General features: G+C 41.6%; 1 pseudogene; it reads left to right on the top strand.

Moving 5' to 3' along the window:
• The first annotated feature begins 22,706 nt into the window (after nucleotides 1-22,706).
• On the top strand, nucleotides 22,707-22,824 carry LOC126195921 (5S ribosomal RNA; annotated as a pseudogene).
• The last annotated feature ends 388 nt before the right edge of the window (nucleotides 22,825-23,212 follow it).

Genomic DNA, 23,212 nt, shown 5'->3' with positions numbered 1-23,212 from the left:
AAACACTGCAGTTGGCGACTTCAGTTGTGTCAAACGAGAGCTCATTGGAGGACGAAGTGGAGGTCCGTTGTTTTCTCCGACAAAAGCCGGTTACGCCTCGATGCCAGTGATGGCCGTCTGTTGGTAGTAGGAGGCCAAGTGAGCGCCTGCAACCAATCTGTCTACAGCCTAAACGCGCTGGACCTGCACCCTGAGTTTGGAGTTATGGTCTGGGATGCGATTTCGTACAACACGAGGAGCACTCTCGTGGTTACATCACGAACCCTGACTGCAAATTTATACTCAGCTGGTGATGCGACCTGGTGCGCTGCCATTCATGAACAGCGTTCTAGGGAGTGTTTTTCAACAGGATAACGCTCGTCCTCATACCGGTGTTGGTTTCCAATATGCTCTACAGAGTATCACCAGATCTTCCACCAATTGATCAAGTATGAGACATCATCGCACGACAACTCCAGCGTCATCTACAAACCTCCGACTGCTAGTTTACCAATAATACAGTTCATTCGGAAAGTCGCCGTGCACTGAACTAACGTAGATAACGTTGGAAATTCGAAACAAATGTGGCATCATTGCTTTCTTTTCATATACACGCGACTGTTTTTTTTTTTAATTCGTTCTACTGTTGCGTAACATTTAACTGTGTGGATCATTTGGTGCTCAGTTTGTTTCTAAATTATGGTGCTCTCAACTGAGGAATGTATTTTCCTTCTTGAGTATGTGTTTCGAAAAGGCGATAAATGCACGGTTTTTGTGCAGGAAAAAATCCCTTAACGTAAGTTTTTCCGTAGACGACCTCAGTGTTGTATGTTGAACGAGATGGAAGACCACCTAAACTAAACGAACAGAATTTGTTGGGTATTTGTACCTTCATGTAGCGGAGCCCTACAAAATCATTGTGCAAGTCGGCACAAGAAAATTATATCGGTCTTAAAACCACGCATAAAGTCGTTAGGCTAACATTGAAATTGTTCCCGTATTAAAGTGATAGCAGTGCAAGGGTTTAAAAATGCGGGTCATGAAAAGCCAATCAGTTGTTGCAGTTGATTTACATATTTTATTGAAAGGAATACTATTGATGTTCTTTAAATCACCTTTAGAGACGACGTCTGGTTCCACTTCTCTGGTCATGTTGACACAAAAAATACACGGCTATGGTCAACCGAAAATACTCGTGATGTGCTTGAAAAGCCATCGCTTGACCAGAAAACTGGAGAGTGTCTAGCAACATCCGGACAGCGCATTATTGGACCTTTATTTTTTGAAGATACCATGAACAGTGAACATTATTGTTTAATAATCCACGATTTTCTTGGCCAGCTAAAGGAATGCGAAATCATCTACTCACGGTTTCAATAAGATGGCACTACAGCGTACACAGCTGAAAACATTAGGCGTCTTCTGGGAGGGTTTTTTGGAAACATGTCATCTCTAAATACTTATGGCTCCCTTGCTTGTCCCCGTCTCCGGCCATCCTGATTTAGGTTTTCCGTGATTTCCCTAAATCGCTTCAGGCAAATGCCGGGATGGTTCCTTTGAAAGGGCACGGCCGATTTCCTTCCCCATCCTTCCCTCACCCGAGCTTGCGCTCCGTCTCTAATGACCTCGTTGTCGACGGGACGTTAAACACTAATCTCCTCCTCCTCCCTTGCTTGTCGCAATTTACTCCACCACGTATTTTCTATGGAGAGCAGCAAAATCTGTAGTGGATCGCAATTGCCTACACATCCTTAACAGCATACATGAGAAGTATATCACAATCGGATCCACAGAAAGTATTTTCCAGTATAGTTAAGCGGTTTTAGACTTGTGGAGCCGCCCGTGAATGTCATTTCCAACGTATGTTGTAACCGTACTGAAATTTCCGGTAGAAATATGCACGAAAACAATCGTGCAACCTGAACATCTACTTCTGCTAGCTTAACGACACTAAATCACTGGAAAACTCACGATAATTCATGGTCCCTGCCGGCAGTATAGTTTGAACACTTGTCAGCACCTGCAATCTTTGGAACTGGATTTCTGACGGTATTTCCCCTATCTCATATACACTGAAGCGCCAGGGAAACTGGTATAGACATGCGTATTCAAATATGTAAATAGGCAGAATACGGCGCTGCGGTCGGCAACGCCTATATAAGACAACAAGTGTCTGTAGCAGTTGTTAGAATGTGGTGTTATAGTCGGCGCACGAGTGATGGGACACAGCATCTCCGAGGTAGCGGTAAAGTGGGGAGTTTCTCATACTACCATTTCACAAGTGTACCGTGAACATCAGGAACCCGGTAAAACATCAAATCTTCGACAACGCTGCGGCTGGAAAAAGACCCTGCACGAACGGGACCCACGAGGACTAAAGAGAATCATTCAGTGTGACACAAGTGCAATCCTTCCGCAAATTGCTGCAGATTTCAATGCCGGTCCATCAACAAGTGTCAGCGTGTGAGCCATTCAACGAAACATCATCGATGTGGGCTTTCGGAGCCGAAGGCCCACTCATGTACCCTTGATGACTGCGCAACGCAAAGCTTTACGCCTCGCCTGGGCCCGTCAACACCGACATTGCACTGTTGATGACTGGAAATATGTTGCTTGGTCGGACGAATATCGTTTTAAATTGCATCGAGCAGATGGACGTGTACGGGTGCGTAGACAACCTCATGTATCCATGGACCCTGCATGTCAGCAGGGGATTGTTCAAGATGGTGGAGGCGCTGTAATGGTCTGGGGCGTGTGCAGTTGGAGTGATACGGGACCATTGATACATCTCTGACTGATGACACGTACGTAAGTATCCTGTCCGATCACCTGCATCCATTCATGTCCAATGTGCTTTCCGACGGACTTCGGCAATTCCAGCAGGACAATGCGACACCTCACGCGTCCAATTGCTACAGAGTGGCTCCAGGAATACTCTTCTGAGTTTAAACACTTCCGCTGGCACAAAACTCCCCAGACATGAACATTATTGAGCATATCTGGAATGCCTTGCAACGTGCTCTTTAGAAGAGATCTCCACCCCCTCGTACTCTCACGGATTTGTGGACAGCCGTGCACTATTCATGGTGTTCATTCCCTCCAGCACTATTTCAGACATAAGTCGAGTCCATGCTACGTCGTGTTGAGGCACTTCTGCGTGCTCGAGGGGGCCCTACACGATATTAATGAAGATGAGATTGGAGATATGGTACTGCGAGAAGAATTTGACAGAGCACTGAAGTCCAAACAGGGGCCCGGGAGTAAACGACATTCCGTTAGAACTGCTGATGGTCTTGGGACAGCCAGCCATGATAAACTCTTTCAACTGGTGTGTAAGACGTATAAGACACATGAAATACGCTCAGACTTCAAGAAGACTGTAATAATTTCAATTCCGAAGAGAGAACGTTCTGACAGCTGTGAATATTAGCGAACTATCGGTTTAGTAGGTCATGGTTGGACAGTACGAACACGAATTCCTTACAGAAGAATGGAAAGACTGGTAAAAGCCTACCTCGGGGAAGATCACTTCGAATCCCAGAGAAATGTAGGACCACGCGAGGCAATAGTGACTCTATGATTCATCTTAGAAGCTAGGTTAAGGGAAGGCAAACCTCTCTTTACAGCATTTGTAGACTTAGAGAAAGCTTTTGACAATGTTGACTGGAATACTCTCTTTGAAATTCTGAAAGTAAGAGGGGTAAAATACTGGGAGCGAAAGGCCATTACAACTTGTCCAGGAACCAGACGGCAGTTATTAGAGTCGAGGGGCATGAAAGGGAAGCAGTGGTTGAGAAGGAAGTGAGATAGGGTTATAGGCTATGCCTGATGTTGGCTATCTTACAAAATATCTAGGAGCATGCCTATGGAGCGACCCAAAACCGAAAACCAGTTGTAGGAACAGTAGATGCCAACTGACGTTCATTGCAATATTCAAAAGAAAAGTAAATCACCCATATTTTAAACGACTCTTGTTTGACTGATGATTATGTATTTCTCGTGAGTTTGGTACCCTTAACAGCCAACATTAACAGCGAGAAGATCGAAAGAAAAGCTGAATCTTCCGTCACTGGTTCGTTTAGCAAGCTCGAGAGGATTACAGAGATGCTTAACAAATTCCTATGGCAGACACTACTAACTAAGCACTGTGCAACGCAGACGAGCTCATATTCTTGTTGCGGTGGGTCCTACCAGCTGTCGCCGCATCCCTCATCTATGTCGCCAAACTCCTCGATCTCTCCATTTTCCCTCATCTCTTCTATACCTCCTCTCTCCATCGCTTTTCGGGTACCACTTAGCCACCCTTTCCGTGGTATTTCTCTCTTTCTACTTGCAGGAGGATCCCCTTAAAGTACTCTCCTGGTCCATCTGTCTTCATCCTTTCTTTGACGTGCCATAACCCTTGTCTTCTGTCCGCAATACTGTAAAGAGTCAACGTCTTTTCTCTCATTTCTTCATTTCTTACGTGATCAAGTTGAAAAATTCTACATGATTTTCTCAAGTGGTCCATTTCTCAAGCTCTAAGTCTCTTTTTATGTCTTTCTGTGAGTTCCCAGCACTCATTCCCATAGTCTGTTATTGGTTCCACCGTGGCTTTAAAAAAATGCGTTTCAACCTCTAAACTCATTTTTGAGGACAAAAGAACAAGATTTAATTTTTGAATTTTTGGATAGCTACCCTACCCTGGTTGATCTCTGTCACATCTGACATCATGTAATAAAATACTACCCACGTACTTAAACTCTTTACACACTTTAATAAGATGATCGTCAATGTCCAAGTTACTTCCCTCTTCTTCGCAGGATAAATATTCCGTCTTCTCAAAATTAATTTTCAAACCCCACTTTTTATACACTTCCAACAAATTCCTAAGCATATGAGATATATTCTCTACATCGTCTGCTGCAACCACCTGATCATCAGCATTGAAAAGTGTGTACATGCACTGGTTCCCTCCTTCAATCCCCATTCTCATGCACTTTCTACACAACGGGACCAGTGCTTTCTCCACACATGTGTTAAAGAGTGTGTGAGGTAGGCAGCATTCTTGCTTTACTCCTTTAGTTATCTGAAGACCTATCTAGAAATTTATTTCCCCAATTTAATGACGTAATGACACATACTGCCGACTCGTAAAGTTTTATGGTGGTACTTACATTAATTTTTGGCAGTTCTCCTGATTACAGCACCTCGAACAATAGTTTTAGTGGCACTGTGTCACATGCTTTTTCAAGATCTATGAAGACCATGACTGCTTCTAATCCTTTCTAATCTCTTCTCCATGATCTGTCTTAGGGTAAGGAGAAGCTCATTGTTAAAATTCTGAGAGGAGACATTCCGAGGTGAATCAGACAACTTATTACTACATCCCACATACATCCCACGAAACAATCTTGACAGTAAAATAAGATACATTCGGCTCATAAAGAATGTTTCCAACAGGCATTATTCCAGCCCACATTTCACGTAAGGGTTTGTGATAGCGGTAGCTCAGGCACTAATCGAATTACCCCTTCGCCACACATCGACAGATGGCATGCACAATACAGGTGTAAATGTAGATGTAGTAATGTCTGGTGCAGCCCGCCACGGATTTCTGTCCTGTACCAACTTCTTCAGCTCAGAGCACTTGCAACCGATATCCCCAAAGACCTGTTGTTATACAGGGTGATTCAAAAAGAATACCACAACTTTAAAAATGTGTATTTAATGAAAGGAACATAATATAACCTTCTGTTATACATCATTACAAAGAGTATTTAAAAAGGTTTTTTTTCACTCAAAAACAAGTTCAGAGATGTTCAATGTGGCCCCCTCCAGACACTCGAGCAATATCAACCCGATACTCCAACTTGTTCCACACTCTCTGTAGCATATCAGGTGTAACAGTTTGGATAGCTGCTGTTATTTCTCGTTTCAAATCATCATTGGTGGCTGGAAGAGGTGGCCGAAACACCATATCCTTAACATATCCCCATAAGAAAAAATCGCAGGGGGTAAAATCAGGGCTTCTTGGAGGCCAGTGATGAAGTGCTCTGTCACGGGCTTCCCTTGCACAAACACCCATCCTCTGTAAACTGTTTATACCTACGTTTAATACACCACCTATCAGGAGGTTTAACACCATACTTCGTTCGAAATGCACGCTGAACAACTGTCGTCGATTCACTTCTGCCGTACTCAATAACACAAAACGCTTTCTGTTGAGCGGTCGCCATCTTAGCATCAACTGATGCTGACGCCTAGTCAACAGCGCCTCAAGCGAACAAATGTACAACTAAATGAAAGTTTATAGCTCCCTTAATTCGCCGACAGATAGTGCTTAGCTCTGGCTTTTGTCGTTGCAGAGTTTTAAATTCCTAAAGTTGTGGTATTCTTTTTGAATCACCCTGTATATTCCAGTCTCTGTCTTCAAAAAAATTGTCCAAATGGCTCTGAGCACTATGGGACTTAACATCTGAGTTCATCAGTTCCCTAGACTTAGAACTACTTAAACCTAACTAACCTAAGGACATCAGACACATCCATGCCCGAGGCAGGATTCGAACCTGCGACGTAGTAGCAGCAGCGCGGTTCCGGACTGAAGTGCCTAGAACCGATCTGCCACACTGGCAGGCTTTTATGTTCTCCTTGCCTTTCCCGTCATGTGTTAATTTGTTTCCAAGGTAACAGAATTCCTTCACTTCGTTTACTTCACGGTCCCCAGTTTTGATGTTAAGTTTATCACTAGTCTGAAATCTGGTACTCTTCGTTACTTCCGTGTTTCTTCGGTTTACGCTCAATCCATAGTGTGTGCCTATTACGTTATTCACTCCACTAACCAGATTCAGTAATTCTTCCTCACCTCCACTGAGGACAACAATGTCCTAAGCGAATCTCAATGTTGATATCATTTCACGTTGAATTTTAATGACACCTAGTCTGAATACTTCGCCCTTGATGTTCCATTTTTGTTTTTCCGTTTTGTCTCTTGTACATACTGTATATTACCGGAATTTTCCTATAGTTGACTCATATTTTCCCTTAGAATTTGGATATTGCACCATTTTACATTGCTTAATGCTTTTTCTAGGTCAAAAATTTCGATGAATGTGTCTCGATGTTTCTAGAGTCTTGCTTCCGCTGCCAAGCGCAACGTCGGAATACGTCTGTGTTAACTTTGTCTTTCCTGAAGCTAAACATCTTCATCTGGCATGCAGATACGCTGAACAGAATTTTTGTCGCGAATACACATTGCTTCTAAAGTCATGTGACTACAGAAAGGTACAAGGCTTCCCTATAAGCGCTAAGCAGATTTTAAATGTCATTAATTCGCTAGTACAGACAGATCCCGTTTGAAAGAATCACAGATTTTGTACACGCGATACGTAGGTTTATTAACAGTTTCCATTCGATATTTGGAATGAACGTGGCTCTAAAGTTCCGAAGAAATAAACGCACGGCATTACGTTGCAACAGACTTGATTGCTCAAAAGTCGCTATTTTTTGTTACATGAAAATAAGGGATAGCTGCTCAAATGTCGCTATCTTTTTGTTACAGGAAAATAAGGGCTAGCCACAGCTATTGTTTTTGGTATTCTACTGCACTTGACTGTATTGCTGAACTTCTGTTTTAATAACCTTTGTAACGGTGGATTGCAAAATGGTCTTCTATTACACCAAAATGAAAATGTTCCGAACAACGTCGAATTTGTAGCGACGACATGCAGTAAGTTATCGATTTATCACACCTGCAATATTTTCACAGAAAAAGAATCATCCGTTTTCATTTTCTGTTACAGTCGTTTTAATCTTTGTTCACCCACCCGGGACACTAAAATTTTAGTCACACCTAATTATTTTCCCTGTCACTTGTAGTACGGTTTCCTGTTGTGAGTACTTTTGTAGTAATCACGATCGCTTGGATATCTGCATAAACTCGGAGTAAATTATTCAGACTGTAATATGTAAATCTTATCTACATATGAACGTAGGTCACAATGAGTAAACATTGATTGGTAGCAGAGTCCCGCACTATAGAATTTGTCTACACCTCGTCTACTACGTCCGCCGATCTGCAAGAATATTATGACCATCTGCCTAATAGCCGGTACGTCCATCTTTGACAAGTATAATAGTGGCATGGAAGTAATGAGCCCTTGGAGGTTGCTGGAGGAAGTTGGCACCACATCTGCACACACATATCACCTAATTACGTAAATTCAGGGGAGGGAGGCGATCAGCTCTGACGCTACGTTCAATCACATCTCTGATGTGTTCGATCGGGTTCAGATCTGGCCAGTTGAGGGGCAGCACATCAACTGGAACTCGCCACTGTTTTCCCCGAACCATTCTATCATACTTCTGGCCTTGTGACTTGGCTGGAGGTTGCTGGAGGAAGTTGGCACCACATCTGCACACACATATCACCTAATTACGTAAATTCACATCTGCACACACATATCACCTAATTACGTAAATTCAGGGGAGGGAGGCGATCAGCTCTGACGCTACGTTCAATCACATCTCTGATGTGTTCGATCGGGTTCAGATTTGGCCAGTTGAGGGGCAGCACATCAACTGGAACTCGCCACTGTTTTCCCCGAACCATTCTATCATACTTCTGGCCTTGTGACTTGGCTGGAGGTTGCTGGAGGAAGTTGGCACCACATCTGCACACACATATCACCTAATTACGTAAATTCACATCTGCACACACATATCACCTAATTACGTAAATTCAGGGGAGGGAGGCGATCAACTCTGACGCTACGTTCAATCACATCTCTGATGTGTTCGATCGGGTTCAGATCTGGCCAGTTGAGGGGCAGCACATCAACTGGAACTCGCCACTGTTTTCCCCGAACCATTGCATGGGGGCTTAATTAAAATGAAATGCAAATAATTTTAATTTCTGCTTTAGTATTAGTCTGTCCGATTACGAAGTCTCGTACCGGTTGGCCCTGACTAGTATTATTACGCTATCTGACTGCATAGAACAATAACAAAGAATGAAATGGAAATTTTCATTAACACAATTAATTAATTAAGTCCCCAGCAACTATAAAAACCTACGAAACCAAAGCACAAGTGTAACTGTTCTGTGTGTGGAAGTATGACTCAACGTACACATCTGGCACGGTTCTTCTTCAAAAGACAAGAATTTCAAATACCATTTATACTGAATTAATTAAAGAAAATACGAATACCATAATTACTCAAGAGAACCACAATTACACTCTAATCCAAGAACACAAGCCAGATGCTTTGTTGACTGAACCTGTTATGACACATTATTTAAAACATGGAAATAATGAAAAATAAATCAAGTTTCGTTACCTTCATATATTGACCAAAATCACTCTCATAATTACAATATATCTCCACACCGATTCGCTATTACAACATCTCAACAAGAATTTTTCAGTATCACATCTCAGCAAGCACATCTCAACACGAACTGACTACTACGAGTCCTCGACAAGCACTGACTTCTAGCACATCTCAATAATGACTGTGCCAGTGGAGGCGGCGGAACAATGCTCTCTAGCGATCTCTGGCGCTGTGGCTCAGTGTAGCCACCTTTCATATGCCCTTCCTCCACGGCTAGAATTTGATGGTATTTTTGCCAGCATTGGTGGTGAAAATACCACCAAATTCGTCAAAAAAATATAGACAAAAATAAAAGATAATATTAATACGTAAATATCATATAACTAGATAAAATTTTGGCTTTGCACTGACCTTTCAATAACCTATTATATAGAATACAGTAAGCAATACAAATTCTTTCATACATGTGACTTTACATAACAGTTTATACAAGTATTATGTGGTTAAACAGTTCAATCAATAGCGTCAGGAATGACGAATATGTGCAGGTAAGAGTCTCATAACTTTCCACAAACGGTAATACACAATAAATCAGTTTATACAAATATTCACATAAACGCTTTCCATAGCCCAAGAATAAGCAGTTGACAGTTCCAGCAGTAGCACCCAGCAATGGTCAACAGGTGCAAATACCAATAAGTAACATTTTTTTCAATAGAAGCAGTCCATCAGTGGCACCCGCAATGTTGAGCAGGTGCACACAGCAACAGGTGACTTCATTTCAGTAGAAGCAATCCATCAGTGGCACCCAGCAATGTTGAGTAGGTGCAGACACCAACAAGTAACACCATTTCAGTAGAAGCAGTCCATTAGTGGCACCCAGCAATGTTGATCAGGTGCACACAGCAACAGGTGACTTCATTTCAGTAGAAGCAGTCCATCAGTGGCACCCAGAAATGTTGAGTAGGTACAGACACCAACAAGTAACACCATTTCAGTAGAAGCAGTCCATTAGTGGCACCAGCAATGTTGATCAGGTGCACACAGCAACAGGTGACTCCATTTCAGTAGAAGCAATCCATCAGTGGCACCATCAATGTTGATCAGGTGCAGACAGCAAGAAGCAACATCATTTCAGTAGAAGCAGTCCCATCAGTGGTACCCAGCAATGTTGAGCAGGTACACACAGCAACAAGTCACATTTCTCAGCAGAAGCAGTTCCATAAAATCTAGTATCACTGATCACACTGTTCATCAGAGTTTATAAGCAGAAATTAAACATGTCCTAGTGGCACCAATCATGTAGAGAAGGTACAAGTAACAGTCCATAATTTTTTTACAATCACTGATCACACAGTTCATCGGCAGAAATTAAACATATCCTTGTAGCACCAATCATGTAGAAAAGGTGCAAGTAACAGTCCATACTATTCACCATAACTACTGAGACAGTTCAGTCATGAATAATAGTTTGAATGCACATACAATTTCTTTAACAAATTATTATCAATGCTCTTACACTAAACATACAAATCATAATAAACACACAAATGATATCAGGTAATTGTCACATTAACTATTACAGTACACAATAACAGTTAACCTATAATATTTATGGGTGTCAGTGCAAGCCACAACAAACAAGTGAAATAATATTTAGGAGATAGGTTGGGATCACTTCTCTGGGATTATAAACGGAAAACACACAAAACACACTCACTCATCTTTCATCCACATTAGTGCTACTGTGTAATTGAATAGTGTTAACTGTGTAAATGCAATTCTGTCAAAATTTTATGTTCATCATGTGTATGAAGTAGTAGTGGCAGCAATGTATAACAGTCAATAATAGTTAGTCAATGTCATAGTCATCATGTCAAGACCAATGTTTGCCAAGCCAGATCAAAATGTTCTGTTGCTGAACAACTGTCAGTGAGCCAATATATGCAAATACTTCCTCTCTCAAAAAAAAGTATATACTGCATAGCGATTTGACAAAGTGTGTGTGTAGGCAATCTTCTTTCTACTTGAGTGTTCTAGTCTGCCATCTTCATCCTCCTTGTTCCATATGGACCAACAAAAAAAAAAAAAAATATGCTCCTCACTTACTTTACCTCTTATCCACCAAAACTCCAATAATCATCACTTAACTTCAATAATACCTCATTTACCTTACCTCTTGTCCACAAAACTCGAATAATCATCAACTTCACATAATCTCAATACCTCAATAATACGTCTGTACATATAAACCTCAGCACCAATATCATTTCACTTCCATAACAACTCTTTCCTCTAGTCAGTCTCCTCGAACAAGTACAGACAAAATCCTAGTGCAACTTCAATTCAGCATCCCATGCAATCCGAAGACACAGTGTCCACACACAACCTCTGTGTAATCCATCTGACCCAAATTTTCTACTCATTATAAATTATAAGATACATTTTGGTTCCTTGTCCATCATTAAATAAAAGAAATGCATACATGACCTCTAACAGACTTAGTTCGAATAACTCTCAGTAATTAAGTACGATTACGGAGTGTGAATGATCATAATATTTCACAGTGTGTACACCACTTCAAGAATCATAGCAGAAGCAAACATGTGGAGTATTTTTTGTGTCAAGTGGCACTTCCTATTTCAATTGCTCACGGAAAACGCAGTGTAATAACTGTCAATGGTCTAAACCTAGTTTTGGTATGTCATGTCGTTAGCTTCCTTCCTATTAGCATACATTTATACAGCTTTCATAAAACCTCCAGCTCATGTGACTTCTATGAAGTTTCTTGTACTAATGTCGTTTATGTCGAATTACTGCAGTTCATTTTCTTATCTTAAAAATATAAGGCACTGAGCGTAAGCAAAACATGCAATAGCGAGTAAATATACCAGTAGAGAACAGAATGTCAACAAGTGGATGCAGCACAATTCTTACAACGAGGCTCTGCCAAGCGAACAATCTATAATTAATACCACAGTGTAACCTAAACTCTATGTTCGTACACAGTATATCAGCATTTCTATATACTAAATTGAAGAGTAGTTATGACAACAAAACAGAAATGTGTAAATATGCAATCCATACGCACAGCAGCAAACATGCCTTACACAATAAACAGGTCATTAGCATCACATCGACATAAGCAAATAAATGTTCATATGTAATCTTAATAAGTACACATGAAGGCGCAAGCAGATAAATCACAAAGTATAACTTACATATCTAACCACATCAGCACAATTAATCAGGTGACAATTATAATTTAAATAAATAAGCACAGCAGGCACATAATTAAAAAAAATATGACATCAGTGAAAAAGCATAGCAGCCAAGCGATGCCTAATATACACAAATAACAACCCTGTTCATTAGTCAATCACTGTCAAAATCAGTTAATGTGCGCAAGCACGTCGCTTCACAAGTAAATTCATAGAACATGAAATTAGCACAAAGTATGAGTCACGTAATCGCGAGCAGCAAATTACGTCTAAAGTACGTACCTAAGTGGAATTATGTTACCTGAAAAATAAACTCAATTAATCGTTACCTTTTTTTTTTACTTCCCTTTTTTCTTTTTTTTTTTTTTTTTTTTTTTTTTTTTGAAATTACATTCTTCCTGAAATTTTCTCCATAGCAAGTCCTCTTAACGTCGGACACGCACAGAATTTACCTGAAGGTCTTAAATACTTTATACAACCGTATCCTGAAAAATACTGAACGTTAATAACATAATTTTTGAAATCACCATAGCTTTATACAGAATTTAGTCGGAGAAATTAAACTGTGTATTTATTTACGTCTGTCAGTGCATTCGCACTGAGCGCTCGATCAGCTGTAGGCGCGTGACGTAGGAAGTGATTGTTTGCGGTCAACGACTGCCTTGTGCGGCGCGCAGACTGACTGTTGCTTTGAGTATGTGCCGCCGCCAAACACAGCGCGGTATCCTTGTACTCTCTCCATGTTTACGTATAGCTATTAGTTTCTCACAAGTATGTCATTCCACAAAAATTTTAACGTTAGATACGTGATGTATTCCCTTAGAGCGTCGAGATTTAAGAGTTTCTACTTCAACAGTGTTATCATGTATAATTTTGCGAATTCTATATGGACCGTTATAAAGCAGAAAAAATTGGCGACACAAGCCTTTTCCTTTGTGAGACAAACGATGAGACTTAATTAACACCTTTTGACCAACTGACAAGATTTTTTAAACGACCAGGACGCTTAGCTGATTTCTCTCTTCTAGCAGCCGCAGATGCAATATTTCGTAGAGCCAGGTTGACAACTTCAGAATGCCGCAGTTTTCGTGAAGGCGGAAAAGGAACGATTTCAGAAATGCGATTTGTCGGTGCTTTATTTTTTAATATCAGTGTAGGCGGTAAAGAAGTTGAGTCATTAGGAAGTTCATTCAGAATGTTTTGAAAAATATGAAGATACTGATCCCAAGTTCTGTGATTCTGATGACAATAAAGACGGCACAATTTATTGATTTCCTTCATCCATCTCTCTGAAGCATTAGATTGAGGGTGAAAAAGTGAAATGAAAATTGGTTTAATTTTACGACGCCGTAGAGTACGAAGCCAAATTTTAGAGCGAAACTGTGATCCATTATCTGATATAACCTTATCAACATGACCAACTTCTTTAAGAAAATGTTTGATGAAAGCATTAGATACTGAACGAGCTGTTGCTTTGCGTAATGGTGTAAAACACACGTATTTTGATGTCAATTCCACTGCTACGAAAATGTACGCAAAACCATTAGTAGAACGAACCACTGGACCGAACAAATCGACTGCAGCCATGTCCTTTAATTTCGCTGGAATGATAGGAAACAACGGTGCTCTGTGAGAAACAGTTGGCGGCTTAGCCATTTGACATAATTTGCATTTGGCAAGAACAGATCGAATACGTTTTTCCATATTACTGAAGTAGCAATTTTCTCGTAATTTATGAAAGCATTTTCTGGGACCAAAGTGCGCATAACTGAAATGTGTGTACCAAATCAATTTATTGACCCACTCATCAGGAATACAAACTAACCAAACAGAGTTGTCAACCGATTTCCGTTTAAAAAGAATGTCATTGCGAACTAAATAATGCTGTCTAATCGCTACGCTTTCCTTTCTCCTCCACTTCTCCTTAATGTCCTTCCAGATTGGATCCTTATTTTGCTCCTTAGCGATGTCCTGGAGCGAAGACGAAATAAAGTTCTCAAACGCAACACCTTGAATATACATCAAACAATAATGGTTTTCTTTGCAGTCCTCTTCAGCACTTTGTTTCAAACCCATAGGTGCACGTGATAAAGCATCAGCAACAATATTTGAAGATCCCTGTATGTAAACAATGCTAAAATCAAATTCCTGTAGATACAACGCCCATCGTGACAATCTGCCATGAGTTAATTTTGTCGACATAAGAAATTCCAGAGCTCGATGATCGGTGTAAACCTTAGTATGTCTGCCAAACAAAAATGTGCGAAATTTTGTGAAAGCCCATACAACAGCCAAAGCTTCAAGTTCCGTAATCGAATAATTCTTCTCTGATTTAGAGAGAACACGACTTCCAAATGCAATTGTCTTCTGTACTACAACGCCGTTTTCTTCTATCTCTTGAAATAAATGTGCACCTAGGCCTTTGTATGATGAGTCCGTCGCCAAACAAAAATCTTTAGATAAATCCGGATGTGAAAGAAGTGGAGCAGCAACTAAAGCATCACGAAGTTGTTCAAATTCTGACTGAGCTTCCTCATCCCAACACCAATTAGAATTTTTTCCAGATAGTTCACATAAACGAGGTGTGGCCAAATCATCCAATCTAACAAAGCATCTAAGAAAATTACAGACTCCAAGGAAACTACGAACATCATGTTCTGTGGAAGGATCAGCATAATTACGAATAGCGTCTAGCTTCTCTGGATTAGGAAGAATACCTTCTGTAGAAATAATGTGACCGAGAAATTTCACCTGAGAACGACCAAATTCTGATTTTTCCAAGTTCACTGTCATGCCAACTCGTGCAAAAATACGTAATAATGAATCCAAAATTTTGTTGTGCTCACTCCAAGAACGTTTAGCAATAAGAATGTCGTCAACATAAGAAGTAATATTGTCACGAAGATAAACAGGTACAATTTCGTTTAAACTACGAATGAATGCTGCAGAAAATATAGTAAGTCCAAATACTAATTTCCGAAGTCACTTTTGGGTAAAATCGTCATATCCAGTTAATGTTTACCTACTGTCTAGATAGATTGATAGTAGAAGAGTTGTTTTTATAGATGCAAAGAATAGTAAAAGAGTAAGTAGCGGTGCAGAAAACTAAGAGGGAAATAGCACCACTACAGCTCGGGGCCCTGTGATCGCTACGGCACATATTCACTTAGTGTAGTGAATCCCCTGAGGGCTTTAATAGCAGCACATAATTTCCAGTTTGTGGCAAATCTGGCGGAAGTGCGCACGTAAATCGATCCAACCATGAACATGGACGTATGTCATTCCTAGAATTGCAAAAGATCTTAAATTTCCGAACAGTCAAGAAGTGTTTACAGTCAAAGCTTCCGCCTCGCGGCGACAAAGGCCTACCGCGTCTGTCCCAGTCCCAATGTCGATTATTGTCAAGTTCCCGCGCCTGGCGCTCTCTTGTTACATCCCGTAAATGAAACAAATTACTTTCTTCAAAGCCCTCTGCTATCTGTGATAATAAATTTCGTCTGCTGTCTTTTCCTGCGATTTCGCTTTCAATATATTTGTCTTGCTTTTGTAATGCCTCAGATTCCCTTTTGACGCGTTCATTAACTTTTCCCTGATTTTCAACATGCTTATTTATGTTCTGGTACTCTTCGGTTTCTGCAAATGGCAATGGTGCTGTATCATCTGAGTCTCTGTCCCCATTTAAACTAAGATTTGTCAATTTATCTGAAATCTCCTCAACTCTTTCCGATAAGTCACCTATTTTTTCTTTCTGTTTAACTACGTCTTCCGTAAGTGTCGCGACTCGGGTTTCAGTGTTGACACAGTTGGTAGTTAACTGTTCATATTGTTGTGTTAGGTTATTTAATCTGTCATTTGGTACGGATTCCTCGATTCTCTCAAATATTTCTTCCTTATCGTGTGCACGTTGTAAATTTAACTCTGAAAATTTCTGCACTATCACGCGATCTCTTTCCTCCTGTTCTCTATCCTGTTCCCTTTGTCTAATCTCTACTGCAATTAATCTATTATTGTGAGCATTCAAAATCGGTTGTACTTCTTCTCTAATTTCTTTCTTTAATTCATCTTTCATGTTTTTGAAACATGTCCCTAGTCGTGAATCTAACCGTGTTTCCATTGTTCCCATCTCAGTTGTAATTGTTCCTATCTCTGTTTTAATTGTTCCTATCTCTGTTTTAATTGTTCCCATATCAGTTGTAATTGTTCCTATTTGTGATCCCAAATTTAATATTGCACCCATCAACTGCTCCATATTAAATGGTTCAAAATTCTTTTCGCCCCTAACATTTCCCGCAAAACCAGTTTCCTTCGTCATGGCTGTAAAGCTATTTGTGTTCGATACTATTTCAGAATCTTCTGTCGTTAATCTCGAATTCTGAAAATTTTCTGATTGAGAAAAATTTTGAAATGGTTCTGGACTATTTTCCCTGCTTATTAAATTGTTTTCCACTTCATTATTCATCATACTGTTCCCCTGTGTTGGCGAGTTCGCCATGTCAACAATTTCGTCATTCTGACTATCCATCATTTTTGCCTTTTTCATCGATCGCGTAATCATTTACAAAACATACAAAACTCGTCACTGTACGAAAATTACAGAGAATATAACACGTTATCACCAACAATACCATTCACACAGAATGCTTCCCTCAAACGCGATTAACGAACAATTGAAATAATTGCACTAAATCGTCAAACGCGTATACAAGGCAACAAAAAAAAATAAATTTTGAAAAATACCATTAGAAGAATGCCAATTACCAAATCTACACATGCAATATAGACTACAATTACTAGACTACAAATTACTACAACAATACTACTGTCTACTATTTTTACAATCAGAAGAATTCCAAGGGACGATCCGAAGCAGCGGTCGCCACGTGCATGGGGGCTTAATTAAAATGAAATGCAAATAATTTTAATTTCTGCTTTAGTATTAGTCTGTCCGATTACGAAGTCTCGTACCGGTTGGCCCTGACTAGTATTATTACGCTATCTGACTGCATAGAACAATAACAAAGAATGAAATGGAAATTTTCATTAACACAATTAATTAATTAAGTCCCCAGCAACTATAAAAACCTACGAAACCAAAGCACAAGTGTAACTGTTCTGTGTGTGGAAGTATGACTCAACGTACACATCTGGCACGGTTCTTCTTCAAAAGACAAGAATTTCAAATACCATTTATACTGAATTAATTAAAGAAAATACGAATACCATAATTACTCAAGAGAACCACAATTACACTCTAATCCAAGAACACAAGCCAGATGCTTTGTTGACTGAACCTGTTATGACACATTATTTAAAACATGGAAATAATGAAAAATAAATCAAGTTTCGTTACCTTCATATATTGACCAAAATCACTCTCATAATTACAATATATCTCCACACCGATTCGCTATTACAACATCTCAACAAGAATTTTTCAGTATCACATCTCAGCAAGCACATCTCAACACGAACTGACTACTACGAGTCCTCGACAAGCACTGACTTCTAGCACATCTCAATAATGACTGTGCCAGTGGAGGCGGCGGAACAATGCTCTCTAGCGATCTCTGGCGCTGTGGCTCAGTGTAGCCACCTTTCACCATTCTATCATACTTCTGGCCTTGTGACTTGGCTGGAGGTTGCTGGAGGAAGTTGGCACCACATCTGCACACACATATCACCTAATTACGTAAATTCACATCTGCACACGCATATCACCTAATTACGTAAATTCAGGGGAGGGAGGCGATCAGCTCTGACGCTACGTTCAATCACATCTCTGATGTGTTCGATCGGGTTCAGATCTGGCCAGTTGAGGGGCAGCACATCAACTGGAACTCGCCACTGTTTTCCCCGAACCATTCTATCATACTTCTGGCCTTGTGACTTGGCTGGAGGTTGCTGGAGGAAGTTGGCACCACATCTGCACACACATATCACCTAATTACGTAAATTCACATCTGCACACACATATCACCTAATTACGTAAATTCAGGGGAGGGAGGCGATCAGCTCTGACGCTACGTTCAATCACATCTCTGATGTGTTCGATCGGGTTCAGATCTGGCCAGTTGAGGGGCAGCACATCAACTGGAACTCGCCACTGTTTTCCCCGAACCATTCTATCATACTTCTGGCCTTGTGACTTGGCTGGAGGTTGCTGGAGGAAGTTGGCACCACATCTGCACACACATATCACCTAATTACGTAAATTCACATCTGCACACACATATCACCTAATTACGTAAATTCAGGGGAGGGAGGCGATCAGCTCTGACGCTACGTTCAATCACATCTCTGATGTGTTCGATCGGGTTCAGATCTGGCCAGTTGAGGGGCAGCACATCAACTGGAACTCGCCACTGTTTTCCCCGAACCATTCTATCATACTTCTGGCCTTGTGACTTGGCTGGAGGTTGCTGGAGGAAGTTGGCACCACATCTGCACACACATATCACCTAATTACGTAAATTCACATCTGCACACACATATCACCTAATTACGTAAATTCAGGGGAGGGAGGCGATCAGCTCTGACGCTACGTTCAATCACATCTCTGATGTGTTCGATCGGGTTCAGATCTGGCCAGTTGAGGGGCAGCACATCAACTGGAACTCGCCACTGTTTTCCCCGAACCATTCTATCATACTTCTGGCCTTGTGACTTGGCTGGAGGTTGCTGGAGGAAGTTGGCACCACATCTGCACACACATATCACCTAATTACGTAAATTCACATCTGCACACACATATCACCTAATTACGTAAATTCAGGGGAGGGAGGCGATCAGCTCTGACGCTACGTTCAATCACATCTCTGATGTGTTCGATCGGGTTCAGATCTGGCCAGTTGAGGGGCAGCACATCAACTGGAACTCGCCACTGTTTTCCCCGAACCATTCTATCATACTTCTGGCCTTGTGACTTGGCTGGAGGTTGCTGGAGGAAGTTGGCACCACATCTGCACACACATATCACCTAATTACGTAAATTCACATCTGCACACACATATCACCTAATTACGTAAATTCAGGGGAGGGAGGCGATCAGCTCTGACGCTACGTTCAATCACATCTCTGATGTGTTCGATCGGGTTCAGATCTGGCCAGTTGAGGGGCAGCACATCAACTGGAACTCGCCACTGTTTTCCCCGAACCATTCTATCATACTTCTGGCCTTGTGACTTGGCGCATTATCTTGCTGAAAAATGCGACTGCTGTTGGGAAACATGATCGTTATGAAGGGGTGGACGTGCTCCTCAACCACTGTACGATACTCCTTGGCCGTCACGGTGCCTTGCACGAGCACCACGTGAATGTTCCCCGGAGCATAATGGAGTCAGCGTCAGCTCGTCTCCGTCGAGCACGTGTACACGTGTATTCGCTCTCTCCCATCGGCAGATAAGAAGGTATCGTGACTCATCAGACCATACAAAGCTGTGCCACTGCGCCAACGTCCAGTGCCGGTGGTCACGTGCCCATTTCAGTGGCAGTTGCCGATGTCGTGGTGTTGACATTGGCTCATGCACGGATCGTCGGCTGCTGAGGCCCGTCGTCAGGAGTGTTGGGTGCACTGTGTGTTCAGACATACTTGTACTCCGCCCAGCAATAAAGTGTGATGTTAGTTCCGCCACAGTTCGCCGCCTGTTCTGTTTTACCAGTCTATCCAGCCTACGATGTCCGACACCTATAATGAGGAGTGCCCGCGCAACCCGAAGACGTCAGGACGTAATTTCACCGTTATGCATCTTTATCCTTTTGACAGGAGGTCTTGGAGGTGACGGCCGTTTACTATTGTTAGAAAATGAAAAGCCTACAGCCGTCCTTACGATTTTATTTATTTTGTATCTACCAGTTTCGGCGCTTCAATGCGCCATCTTCAGGCTGTAGTTGACGCTGAAAGGGTTTACACGATCTCTATATATACCACATCAGAGGCCAATGTAACTGGTTACGCATAGTATCTGAAAACTTTGGTGTCAGCACTCCAACCATCAAGTGCCAACTCAGTTGGCCTTTTTGGTGTTTACCAATGGAAAACAATTTTTCCTCCTTTAGCGTATTTCGATGTGCGTCCGTAGCAGCAAAAATTATTCTTAATTGCTGTTACTAATAAATGAATGTGTAAACACAGAGGAAAGAAGTGTTACATTGAACGTTCGGTGCAAGACCAAAATGTAAACAAACAGAGTATAGGGATGTCACGAAACAATCCCAGTTTGATGTTAATGATGCTCGCAATATGCCATGTTCACTCGATCTCCATAGAGCAAGTTTTCCTTCGTGAGCGTATTTTGATGTGGAGCAAAAATTATCTTTAGTTGCTGTTGCTAGTAAATTAACAAGAAAATAGGGCAAGTAAGAGTCGATGGTTCAAATGGCTCTGAGCACTATGGGACTTAACTTCTGAGGTCATCAGTCCCTTTGAACTACTTAAACCTAACTAACCTAAGGACATCACACACACCATGCCCGAGGCAGGATTCGAACCTGCGACCGTAGCGGTCGCACGGTTCCACACTGTAGCGCCTAGAACCGCTCGACCACCCTGGCCGGCGCAAATAAGAGTCGTATTTAACTTTAGGACCAAGTTCAAAATGAAAGCAAACAGAGTAATCGAAAATCATGAAAGATTCCCAGTTTGATGTTAGTGACAATCGCAGTACACTGCATTCACTCTGTCTCCGTCTACTTCTACACGACTACTATGTAATTGACGCTTAAATACTTGGCAGACACTTCCAGACTATTTCTCTACGCTCACCTCCCGAATAACGCTTGGGAAAAACGAACACTTATATCTTTCCGTGCTATCTCTGACTTATATTATTATAATGAACATTTTTCCCAACGTAGATAAGACTCAACAAAACATTTTCGAATTCTGAGAAGAAAGTTGACGATCGAAATTTCGTGAAAAAATCTCGTCGCAACGATAAACGCCTTCGTTTTAATGACTGACACCGCATCTCACTTTTCATATCCGTGACACTCTCTCCTGTTTTTCGCGACAGTGCAAAACTAGCTGCCCTTTTTGAACTTTTCCGATGTCCTCTGTCAGTCCTATCTACGAGGGGCGTGCAATAAGTAATGCAACACATTTTTTTCTGAAATCAGGTTGGTTTTATTTAGTATTCCAATACGTCACATTATACACCACTCTTTTGGCTACAAAAACCTGTTTTCCTATGTACTGGATGACCTGTATGACCCCATGTCACAACTCTACTGTTCGACGTCGGAGCCAACGTATTGATGCATCAATAAGCACTGCATTATCCACGTTCTGCTCCCCATAGAATGCACCCTTCAAAGGGCCAAACAGATGCAAGGTGGAAGGTGCGAGAACTGGGTTGCAGGGTAGATGAGGAACAAGAGTCTTACGGAGTTTTGCGAGCTTCTTTTGCTGTAAGAGTGCGTCAGTACTACCAGTTGATCAGTGAGGTTGATTGTGATCCGTCGATCACCTCGAATGAGAGTGTCCGCACGTTCCAACAATGCAGGAGTCACAGCTGTGTGCGGCCGGTGGGCAAGCGGGATATCGGACAGGTTTGCGCGACCTTTTTTGCGACGATGAAAGACGCCTCGCCCAACGACTCACCGTGCTTTTATTCACTGCCAGGTCTCTACAGACACTCTACAAGCCCCTACGAATCTCTACGATGCTCTGGTTTTTCGCCAAAAGAGATAATGAGAGCTCTGTGCTTGGAACGCACCTCAGTTAAAGAAGCAATTTTGAAGGTTACATATAGCGCTGCCACCGATCTAAACTTCATGAAGTATAAGAGCTGAAACGGGATGATTGCACGATGTACCACAGCCCCGCATTTTTTCAACCGAAATCGGCCGAGAAAAATAGTGTTGCATTACTTGTGGAAAGCCCTCCGTAGTAAGTATCCTATACCGCGCAGCGCTACACCAGAAAATAACATAAAAGCATAATGTATGCTACCTCTTTTGTAGATTTGGTGCATCTTCTAAGTGTTCTGCCAAAAAATCACCGTATTTGGGCTCCCCTTCCCCACAACGTTTACTCTGTGATGGCTACAATTTAATTTGATCGTAATTGTAATCATTAGACATTTAGCTGAACTGACAGCCTTAAAGTTCGTGTGCTTTATGAATAGTGAAGATGACCTCAAACTTTTTTATTCTGTACAGTAAATTACTCCTTTTTACATCATACAGACATCTTAAGCCAACGGCCTTACCGCAGTGGTAATACCGGTTGCCGATACATCACCGAAGTTAAGCGCTGTCGGGCTGGGCTAGCACTTGGATGGGTGACCATCCGGTCTGCCAAGCGCTGTTGGCAAGCGGGGTACACTCAGCCCTTGTGAGGCTCGGAAACTGACACACGGCCGGGAGAGCGGTGTGCTGACCACATGCCCCTCCGTATCCGCATCCAGTGACGCCTATGGGCTGAGGATGACACGGCGGCAGGTCGGTACGATTGGCCCTTCATGGCCTGTTCGGGAGGAGTTTAGTTTTAAACAGACATCTTGTCTAAATCATTCTGCAATTGGTCTTGATCTTCTAATTACTTTACTAGACGGTAAACGGCAGTATCGTCTGCAAACAACCTTGGAGGGCTGCTCTTAATACAGTGCTCTGTGGCTAAAACATAAAGTCACCTGTTGTTTCAGTCGTTGAGCCAATGTCACCTCGTACACAATAGTTAAATATTTATAAACCCGTCCTCC

This window comes from Schistocerca nitens, chromosome 7, assembly GCF_023898315.1.
Source record: "Schistocerca nitens isolate TAMUIC-IGC-003100 chromosome 7, iqSchNite1.1, whole genome shotgun sequence".
Classification (NCBI taxonomy): domain Eukaryota; kingdom Metazoa; phylum Arthropoda; class Insecta; order Orthoptera; family Acrididae; genus Schistocerca; species Schistocerca nitens.
The sequence above is the reverse complement of the archived record's forward strand: the minus strand, read 5'-3'. Positions and strand labels throughout refer to the sequence as shown.